Genomic DNA, 9,677 nt, shown 5'->3' with positions numbered 1-9,677 from the left:
CTTTTTTATTGCTAACCGGTCTGACCCATGGGTTGATGACTAGTATTTTCAAACCAAAGAAATATATAATTATCCTAAATCACCTTACCCCCCCCCCCCCCATTGCCTAACTTTAAGTAAAATTTGTTTTGTCAAATCAAGAATTTAATCCTAGCATCCATTAAACGTCAAACGGGCACACTAGTGTATCCGTGAACACACCTCTATGGAAAGCATGGTCGGTGGATCTCGGAAACGGACTCAACGGGACACTCCTACACTCTGATAATCCCCAAGTGCAAGGAATCATCGTAGCAATTTCCAAGGGTGGAAGTGACAAGTACGGAGTGTCGAACTCACAAGGAGCTAAAGGTAGGATCAATATTCTCTCAAGTCCTATGTGCCACTGATATGACTATACGTACACCAAACGTTTGCTTCCATCTAGAAACGAGAAATAAAACTACGTATGGGTATGAAAGGGATAGCTTTGCATGATATCGGAGAACTAAAATATAAAAATAGGTGTTGTTCACATAAAGTTAGAATATATTACTATATATTATAAATAGCAAATGTGGAAAAATGATGGATCGGTGTGGAGAATTATCCTAGGCAATTGTTAACAAGATCGGTAATCATTATTGCAATTTTATATGAGGGAGAGGCATAAGATAACATACTTTCTCCATAGCATTAAAGTATCAAGTCCCTTTTATCCCATACGCAACAACCCCCTTACTCGGGTTTAAGCTTCTGTCACTCTAGCAATCCACTATAAGTGAATCATGAACGTATTGCAACACCCTACAGCGGGAATCCTTCATGTGTGCACGACGAACTACGCCATTATCAATGCAGCTCAGACAGAGAGGAATGCCGTGCTCCGAGTCATCGATCATGACGGCGCTAATGTTGCCCAGTGACTTCTGCTCCTTCACCTCTTTGCCAAGCGTCCGCGAATGGCCGCACATGACCAAATCCTTCGTCTGACCATTGTCAACGAGGAGGACGAGTTCCTGTCTGTCACCGGTGCGCTCCTCGCCCGGGAAGATCTCAGCTTCCAGTTCGACCCAGTGAAACTCCACTTCAATCAGCTGCACAGCATTGAGCCCCTCGGTGTTAGGAGCGGCGAAGCACTGGTCATCGTCTCCTCCCTACAGCTCCACCTTCTAGTCGCCGACGAGTTTGTAGAAGTGGCTGTTCATCCTCACGACAGGAAAGGAAAAGTGCAGGCCCTTGCTACCATGACGAGGGCCGACACGCTCCTCCATGACCTAGCAGAGCTATCGCCAAAGCACATTGTCGTGACAGAGCAGGAGGCCGACCACAACGGCGAGTTCATGGGCTGGTTCGACAACGTGGTCAACTACTACGGGCCCCTGTTTGATGCACTGGAGGAGAGCGTACCTGCACGCGGATCAGCAATGGAGCGGTCGGACATGGAATGATGCCTTCTCCCATATGAGATCAGACATATCGTTGCCTATGACTGCGCGCAGCACCCGGAGCGCCACGAGTGGATGGTGAAGTGGACGGACTGGATGACGGCCGCCGGGTTCATGTCTTCTGCGATGAGCGCTGACGTAGTGGCACAAACGGTGATGCTGAGGGTTTCCAATGAGAAGGATGTGTGCTTCTTCATCCACTGGTGTGATATCCTGACGTTCCCTATCTCGACCTATCATGCGGTGTGACGAGGATCACCAGATATTGTGACATGTGATTTGTTTAGATTTCTCAATTCATTGCAATAATTTCATGCATTTGATGAATGTGCTTTAGTTGATTGTCAGAACTTCTTGTTATCATTTTGAGTTGTTGTTGTTGTTGTTATCCTACCGTGCGATAGCTGTTGTTTCATCTTATGCCACAAGAAGACGTTGAAAAATGTTCAAGACATTTATTTTTGTTATTTTTGAAACATTCAAGACATTTTGGTTATCTTTGAAACATTCAAGACGTACTTTTATGATAGCAAATCAATTACCACAGAAAGTTTGACCTCTCTCTCTCTCGCTCTCTCTCCCTCTCTCTGTACCTCCCTCCCCCCTCTCTCTCTCCCTCTCTCCCCCCTCTCTCTCTCTGCATTCTCGAAAGGACAAACATACACATGCGAGAAGCAATCATAACCTCTTCCTATAGGGCCTTAGCACGACGACTTCCCGACTGTCTTCCAACTCGGTATGATAGAAGAATATAAATATCATTTTTGTACGGCAGTATCCACCCCTTTGGTTTATAGGAACAAAGTGCAAGTAAAGGGATAAAATTTCCTTTATCCCAACTGTTTAGGACAAACAAATGAAAGCTAAACTCCTCTGAGACCTCTTTTAGACCCTTCCTATGGATAAGTAGTAGAGACAATCATATCTTTGTATAATAATATGTAGAAAGTGTTACTTTCTCTATTCTTATTAAGAAATATTAGTAACACCAATGTTATTTACACTTTTTTTGAACATGTCATTTACACTTTAATTAGATGTATATGGTCCTTTTTTATTGCTAACCGGTCCGACCCATGGGTTGATGACTAGTATTTTCAAACCGAATAAATATATGATTATCCTAAATCACCTTATCCCCCATTGTCTAACTTTAAGTAAAATCTGTTTTGTCAAATCAAGAATTTATTCCTAGCATCCGTTCAACGTCAAACGGGCACACTAGTGTATCAGTGAACACACTTCTAAGGACAACGTGGTCGGTGGATCTCGAAAACGGACTCAACGGGACATTTGTACACTGCAGCATCCATGGTAGTATGACATTACTCATGCCGGAGGTGCGGTCGGAAGCGGCACCTACTACAGCATCCCGACGGCACCTCATAGCAGAATCAGTATGAGCTGCACGCGATAGACCTTATTACACTTCTATATTCCTGCGCCACCGCGTTCGCCAAAGGGGACAAGGAGCTATTAAAGAAGAGGCTGGAGAGGATATGCAGCAGTCTCGCATCGGACGATGTCGGCGGGCCCCTGCATTGCCTCGCGTCTTCGTTTGCCGATGCTCTAGCACTACGAATGGTTCACCCATGTCAGGGCATGTGCCGTCCCGTCCAGCTACACAAGATTACCCCCGCACTGTCGGCCGGTGCAGTGTACCGCCACTTCGCCGAGATGTGCCTGTTCCTCCACCTTGCCAGGACAACGCTGAACTATGCCATCGTCGATGCAGCTCGAACGGAGAGGAATGCTGTGCTCCACGTCGTCGGTCTTGACGGCGCTGACATGGCCCAGTGACTTCTGCTCCTTCGCCTCTTTGCCAAGCGTCCGCGAGCGGGCGCACATGACCAAATCCTCCGTCTGACCATTGTTAACGAGGAGGACGAGTTCTTGTCTGTCACCGGTGTGCTCCTCCCCCGGGAAGCCTAGAGCCTGGACATCGCCTTCCAGTTCCACCCAGTGAAACTCCACATCAATCAGCCACGCAACATCGAGCCCCTCGGTGTCAGGACTGGCGAAGCACTAGTCATCGTCTCCACCCTACAAGTTTGTAGAAGTGGCTGCTCGTCCTCACGACCGGAAAGGAAAAGTGCAGGCCCATGCTACCATGACGAGGGCCGCCGCGCTCCGCCGCGACCTAGCGGAGCTATCGCCGAAGCACATGGTCGTGACGAAGCAGGAGGCGACCACAACGGCGAGTTCATGGGCCGGTTCGACAACGCGTTCAACTACTACGGGGTCCTGTTTGATGCCCTAGAGGAGACTGTACATGTACGCAGGTCAGCAATGGAGCGGTCCGACATAGAATGGTGCCTGCTCCTATATGCAATTAGGGATAACATTGCCTGTGATGGCGCACAGCGTCGGGAGCGCCACGAGCGGATGATGGCCGCCGGGTTCGCGTCTGCGGTGATGAGCGCAGACGCAGTGGCGCAAACGGAGATGCTAGGGCAGATGGTGACCGGCTGCAGCAAGGGGCGTATAGGGTTTCCAGTGAGTAGGATGTGTGCTTCTTCATCCACTGGGGCGGCATCCTGATATTCTTTGTCTCGACCTGCAGGCGTGCGGTGTGACGAGGATCGCCAGATATTCTGACATGTGATATCTGCAAATTTCTCAATTCATTGCAATAATTTCATGCATTTGATGAATGTGCTTTAGTTGATTGCCAGAACATCTTGTTATCATTTTGAGTTGTTGTTATCCTACTGTGTGATAGCTGTTGTTTCATCTTATGCCACAAGCAGATGTTGGAAAATGTTCAAGACATTTTTTTATTTTTGAAACATTCAAGACGTTTTGATTATCTTTGCAACATTCAAGACATTTTGGTTATCTTTGAAACATTCAAGACGTACTATTATGATAGCAAATCAATTAGCACAAAACGTTTGACCTCTTTCTCTCTCCCTCACTCTCTCTACCTCCCTCCCTCTCCCTCTCTCCCCCCCTCTCTCTCTCTCCACATTCTCGCAAGGACAAACATACACATGCAAGGAGAAATCGTAACCTCTTCCTATGGGGCCTTAGCACGACGACTTTCCGTTCTACTGTCTTCCAACTTAGTATGATAGAAGAATATAAAATTCCTTTTTTGGCAGTATCCATCCCTTTGGTTTAGAGGAATAAAGTGCAAGTAAATGTACAAAATTTCCTTTATCCGAATTGTTTAAGACAAACAAATGAAAGCTAAACTCCTTTGAGCCCTCTTTTAGACCCTGTAAGCCGAGTGCCAGCTTTGGCCACACGGCTTATAGGCTGTTCCGTGACGGCGCCGGCAGCCGCCTAAGTTGTAGACACGTGGGAGATGTCTTTTTCTGAGTGCGTCCTGTAAGCCGGGTGCATTTTCCGGTTGATACCGTGTTATCCCTATAAGCCGAGACCTTTTTTTTTGCAACACTCGGCTTATAGATGGCCATAAGCCGAGTCCTTTAAATATGCATGGCTTATGGACATCATGGTTTTCTTTTCAAGACTCGGCTTAGAGGAACATAAGCCGAGTACAAGAAAAAAAGCACTCGGCTTATAGGCTAACACACGGGAAAACCGGATTTTCCTGTAGTTCATGTGTGATTTAGTGCATTTCCTGATAAGGAAAATAATAAAAAATTGGACAATAAACAAGTAGGGTGCAAGAAGGCATATAGTAGCATCGACAGAATTATAAACAATCCATTTGAAATTTGAGAATAAGTACCATGATTAGTTCGTCCCCAATCTGGAGCACATGCAATGTGGGGTTGAGGTAGCCAACAGCCCGAAGCAGCAGAGCATTTCCAATCTTGATCTTGGCAGGGGTAATGTTGTATGCGTCCGCCTCCCAGAGTATGATGCAATCAAGCCTTGACGCTTCCACCATGGCGAGTTGATGTGACGGAACGGCATGCTAGAACAGCATGCATCTCAGGGAGGTGCACCGCATGATCTTTTCAGGAAGACTGATGAAGACGAGGGACCAGCGGTTCACGAAGACGAGTTCCTGCACGCCCTTCCTAACGAACGCCTTGATCCACTCCCTGAGCTTAGACATCTGGTTGTTGAGGTGGACGGATCGGAAAGGGCCCTCGTGGTAGCCGATGACTTGAGACGTGGCTCACCACCTTGTCGGGGTCATCAGGTCCGTTGCCGCTGCCATGGGGGATCAAGTTGTTGGCTTCGAGGTCGAGCGGGCTGGGGCACCAGATGTATCTCCAGCTTGAGGACAGGACGGTGGTGCTACTGGCCTCCTTCATGGGGATCTTGGACACGAACTGGCGTTCGATGTCTTCGGGGAGGGCGTTGATGTTGACGCGCTGTCCGCTGGAGTAGGAGGCTGACTCGATATCTGCAGAGGGAGAGGGTGGACTGTGTGGTGGTGATTGGCCCAGGTGGAGCAGGGAGGCAGTGCAAGATGTGGTCGATGATGATGTCCATGGCGTGGCAGGAGAGGTCACAGAGGCGGCCGACGACGTGAGTGTGAGGAGAGGTCAGAGCGGCGGCCGGGGAAAGTGAGACGGGAATGGAATGGGGATTGGCTGCATGACCTCGATCCAAATTTGGATACCCTGGTAGTACTCCACCAGTGATTTTACACACTCTCTCAGACCTAGGGCTCCGTTCCAACATTTGAGCCGGTTGGTCGGGAGTCGGGACAGGGCGCCGCAGGAGTACGATATTCATGGGCCTTTTGTGACCTTCATATTTTGCTCTGGATTATTAACTCTTCGTCAGCCCTTTTTACGTCCTTCCGTTGACAAGTCTGGGAGATGCAATGTAGTCGGCACTCAATCACATATTATTGTCTACAGATTGGAGGAGTACAATATTCGTGGACACCCTTTTTAACATGTGAACATTTAAAAAATGGCATTAGCACTTTGAGAAATGTATGAAGATTATATTAAGCGTAATGAACATTTATTGAGGATGTGCGAAAAGTTAATAAATTTCATGAACATTTTTCTGAGTGCCTGGACCACTTTTGAAAATTACCTGAACAGTTTGTGAAATATGTGCAAACGTAATATGAGTGTATTTTATCCAAAATACACTCATATAAACAAAGGGAAAAATATTCCTAGAAAGGGTGCTGGAGTACCTACCTCCCGGGGCTCGTCGAGGGCAAGAGTGCCCTTCAAGCCATTTGTTCGGTGGTGGCATGCCATGTAGGCCTCTCTGGGGCTCTCCAAGCCATCTGAACCCAGACGGCCCACACCCAGGTGTCTCAGGTTGGCGGTCCATGATGGGTCATCCGCGCGTTCGGGGACACCGTTATTGGGCGGTGTTGGGAATGCCTGCAAGCAGGCCCCGTGTGCAATGGCATCTCCGAACCCGCCTGTCAACACCCTCGGCCTCGTGCGGCCTAGTACGCCCACGCCATCCTGGGCCGCGTCGCACCCGCCTTCCACGTTACCCTCGCCCGGTTAGAGAGCTCCCTACGTTATCCTGGTCCGTGCGCGTGGTGTGTTTTGCTTCGTGTGCCAGGCATGTTAGGTACGCCCGCCCGACGACTGCCTCTAGCCCCATGCGCCAACCGAGTAGGGTATTTCCGTCCGGCCAGGCATTGCGGCGGCAAGTGGCTGGCATGCGCACACTCGACGGTGCAGGGTTGCTTCCTTGACACTAGCCGGGCACTGCTCGTGGTTGCCCCTACCGGATTTCTTTACTGTCGTCAGCCGGGCACTGGCGCTCGCAATATCTCTTACTTTGTTCCGGGTTGTTTCACTTGGTCGTCTTCAACTACCTTAAGATGGATGGTCAGTTCCTCGTCCTGATAAGTTTGTCTTTTCCTTAAGGAGGTTCCAATTTCCTATAAGTTTGTTGTTTTGCGCCGCACATCGGGCGCTGTTTATGCTAGGCTGCCTTTCACTTCATTTCACTCCTGCTGGTAGAAGCGAGCATGTCTTTGATGTAGGCATTCTCTATTGTGACGGGCGGCAGACACATGTCCATCAGTGGGTGCCTGAGGACATTGGGAAGTGAAAGGATTTTGGTAGGAAGAGAAGATCGACGGAGATCTAGATATATAGTGAAGGGGAGAGAAGAGAGGAAGAAGAAAAGCTAAGGAGAGAGAGGGAGAATAGACAAAGGAGAGTGAAAGGAGAAAGAAGAGGAAGTGGAGAAAGAATTGAAGGGAGAGAGGAGGAAGAAGGAGGCTGCCCAAAGCTGAATTGTTGGCCCACGGTGTGTCGTCCAACTAACACACCAATTGTATCTAGGTCACTAGTCGCGTTGAAGCAAAGAACACACCACTAATAATTAACCTGTTACTAGTGGCGTGGAAGTTTAGAGCCCTCGCTAGTACTAGTGACGATACTAGTGGTGTGCCCTTAGGGTCCACACCACTGATAGTTTATGCGGGATCACCACTAGATCCCATACACTATTGTCTAGTGTAGTGAGACCTAATAGTTTATGCGGGGTACGTGACATGACCTCTAACTAGAGAAATATATAGGCTTAATTGGATAAATACCACTCGAATTCTGGCGATGCCACTGCAATTTCCAAACTTTGAAAAATGTCATTTCCGTTTTTGAAAGTTTCCATAAATGGAAATGCCATTTTTCAAAGTTTGGAAATTGTAGTGGCATTTCTCGTAATTGCCAGAATTTGAGTGGCAATTATCTAGTTAACCCAAATTTATATGTGCTTGTAGAACCCATGAATTGTCAATTTGTATATTTAAAGTTAGGATTATTCAGTAAAGATCAGTATGTTATGCAATGCATTTCTTTAATTGAGCAAACCAAATTATGTCTTACTTTAACATACGTCTGGCCCTGCATCATACAGTTTGTAAAGGTGTAACAATCAATCACTTAACTCATATATTGCCGATTTTTAACTCGGTGCATATTTCTCTCTTCCTGATGTGTACATTCGAAAGCACTTGAAAAAACTGATATAAAAATATGTAACCAGTCCAATAATATACCTTGCCAGGGGTCAACTATATCTTACGTAAGCCTGCATGAAACAGTTAAAGTATATTATCCACAAATCACGACAGCATGATCAATATTATAATCAAAATAGAACCATTTTTTTCTGAGACGCACAACCAGATTGTTGTTAACTCGCAGGTGATTCTTTCATACATGTAGAACGCTCACACAGTTGTGGCTAGCCACATGAAAATACCTCATAAAATACACAGTTACTATGTCGTTTAGCCACCAACATCCACGGAATTCATGTATCATATGAAGAGTTTATCTTGAAGTGTCACAGATAAAATTGGGCAAAGGCAAATGGGTATGCAGTGTACGCATCATTTAAGGTACAAATATTTATTCAAGAAATCAGCCACATGATGGCTAGTAAATTAAGTAGAAAATAATGGTGATGCAAGGGTACTTGAAATTGGAGAGCTGCCGGCAACCTGACAACTGAAAGTACAATATTGCCTAAAAGAAGCTATATTGCCTTCAGGGACTTGACTATCAGTTTAGTAGCCCTTTGCAGAATAACTAGTAGGAAGAAGTGCCAGGCCTGTTCAAGTTAGGCAATCAAAAGGGTCACTAAGTAAGAGATCAGATGCTGTCTTGTAGTTTATGCACCCTGAAGATTTGCACAGTCTCATTAGCTAATTCAACCGAAGCGGCAGCCCTTTTCCATTTTTCTTCTATATCAGTTTCCAAGCCGGCAGAAAATACATCATCCGAAAAGTCAATGCAAATCTCCTTGAGCATGTTCACACTTTTCAAAATGAACTTAAAAAAATGATAGTTCGCTATCACCCCCACAGAAACCATGCAATACGAGCTTCTCAATGGTTGATTTCACACATTTGATGGGATCTATTTTCTTCTTCCATAATGTGCCATCACTGTCAACAGAGGTTTTGAATAGAGATCCGCCATTCTACAAAGAAAAGTGTTAGCTGGGCCATATATTGCATGTCAATTGTTGTGTGCAAATGATTTAGAATAAGGAAAAGTGGGAGAAATGGACGTCACATATACCTTGATATGCAATATCTGAATTCTTGGAAAGCATGTTAGAAATGATAGCGCCATCCTTTCTTCCTTTGGCGGCTCCAAACTGGAAATCAATGGCCAAGATATTGACACTCGGAACCTCGGCAGTTGGACTGGCATTTGACCCAGCCTACAGTTCATAACTCATTAAAATACACAGACATTCCTTGTTTTCTCAGTATCAAGAAACTACGCAATTGCTTATTCTGTTTGTGAATCAAGAGACAATAAAATATAAAAATAAACAACTGACAGTTAACACTTCACCTCAAGGGCAAGAAATACC

The 9,677-nt window shown here is 46.3% G+C and overlaps 1 pseudogene; it reads left to right on the top strand.

The window, feature by feature from the left end:
• Nucleotides 1-941: 941 nt before the first annotated feature.
• On the top strand, nt 942-4,003 carry LOC147983359 (GRAS family protein TF80-like; annotated as a pseudogene).
• The last annotated feature ends 5,674 nt before the right edge of the window (nt 4,004-9,677 follow it).

The sequence above is a fragment of the Triticum urartu genome, chromosome 2A, assembly GCF_056163025.1.
Source record: "Triticum urartu cultivar PI428250 chromosome 2A, HENAU_Tu73, whole genome shotgun sequence".
NCBI classification, from domain to species: domain Eukaryota; kingdom Viridiplantae; phylum Streptophyta; class Magnoliopsida; order Poales; family Poaceae; genus Triticum; species Triticum urartu.
The sequence above is the reverse complement of the archived record's forward strand: the minus strand, read 5'-3'. Positions and strand labels throughout refer to the sequence as shown.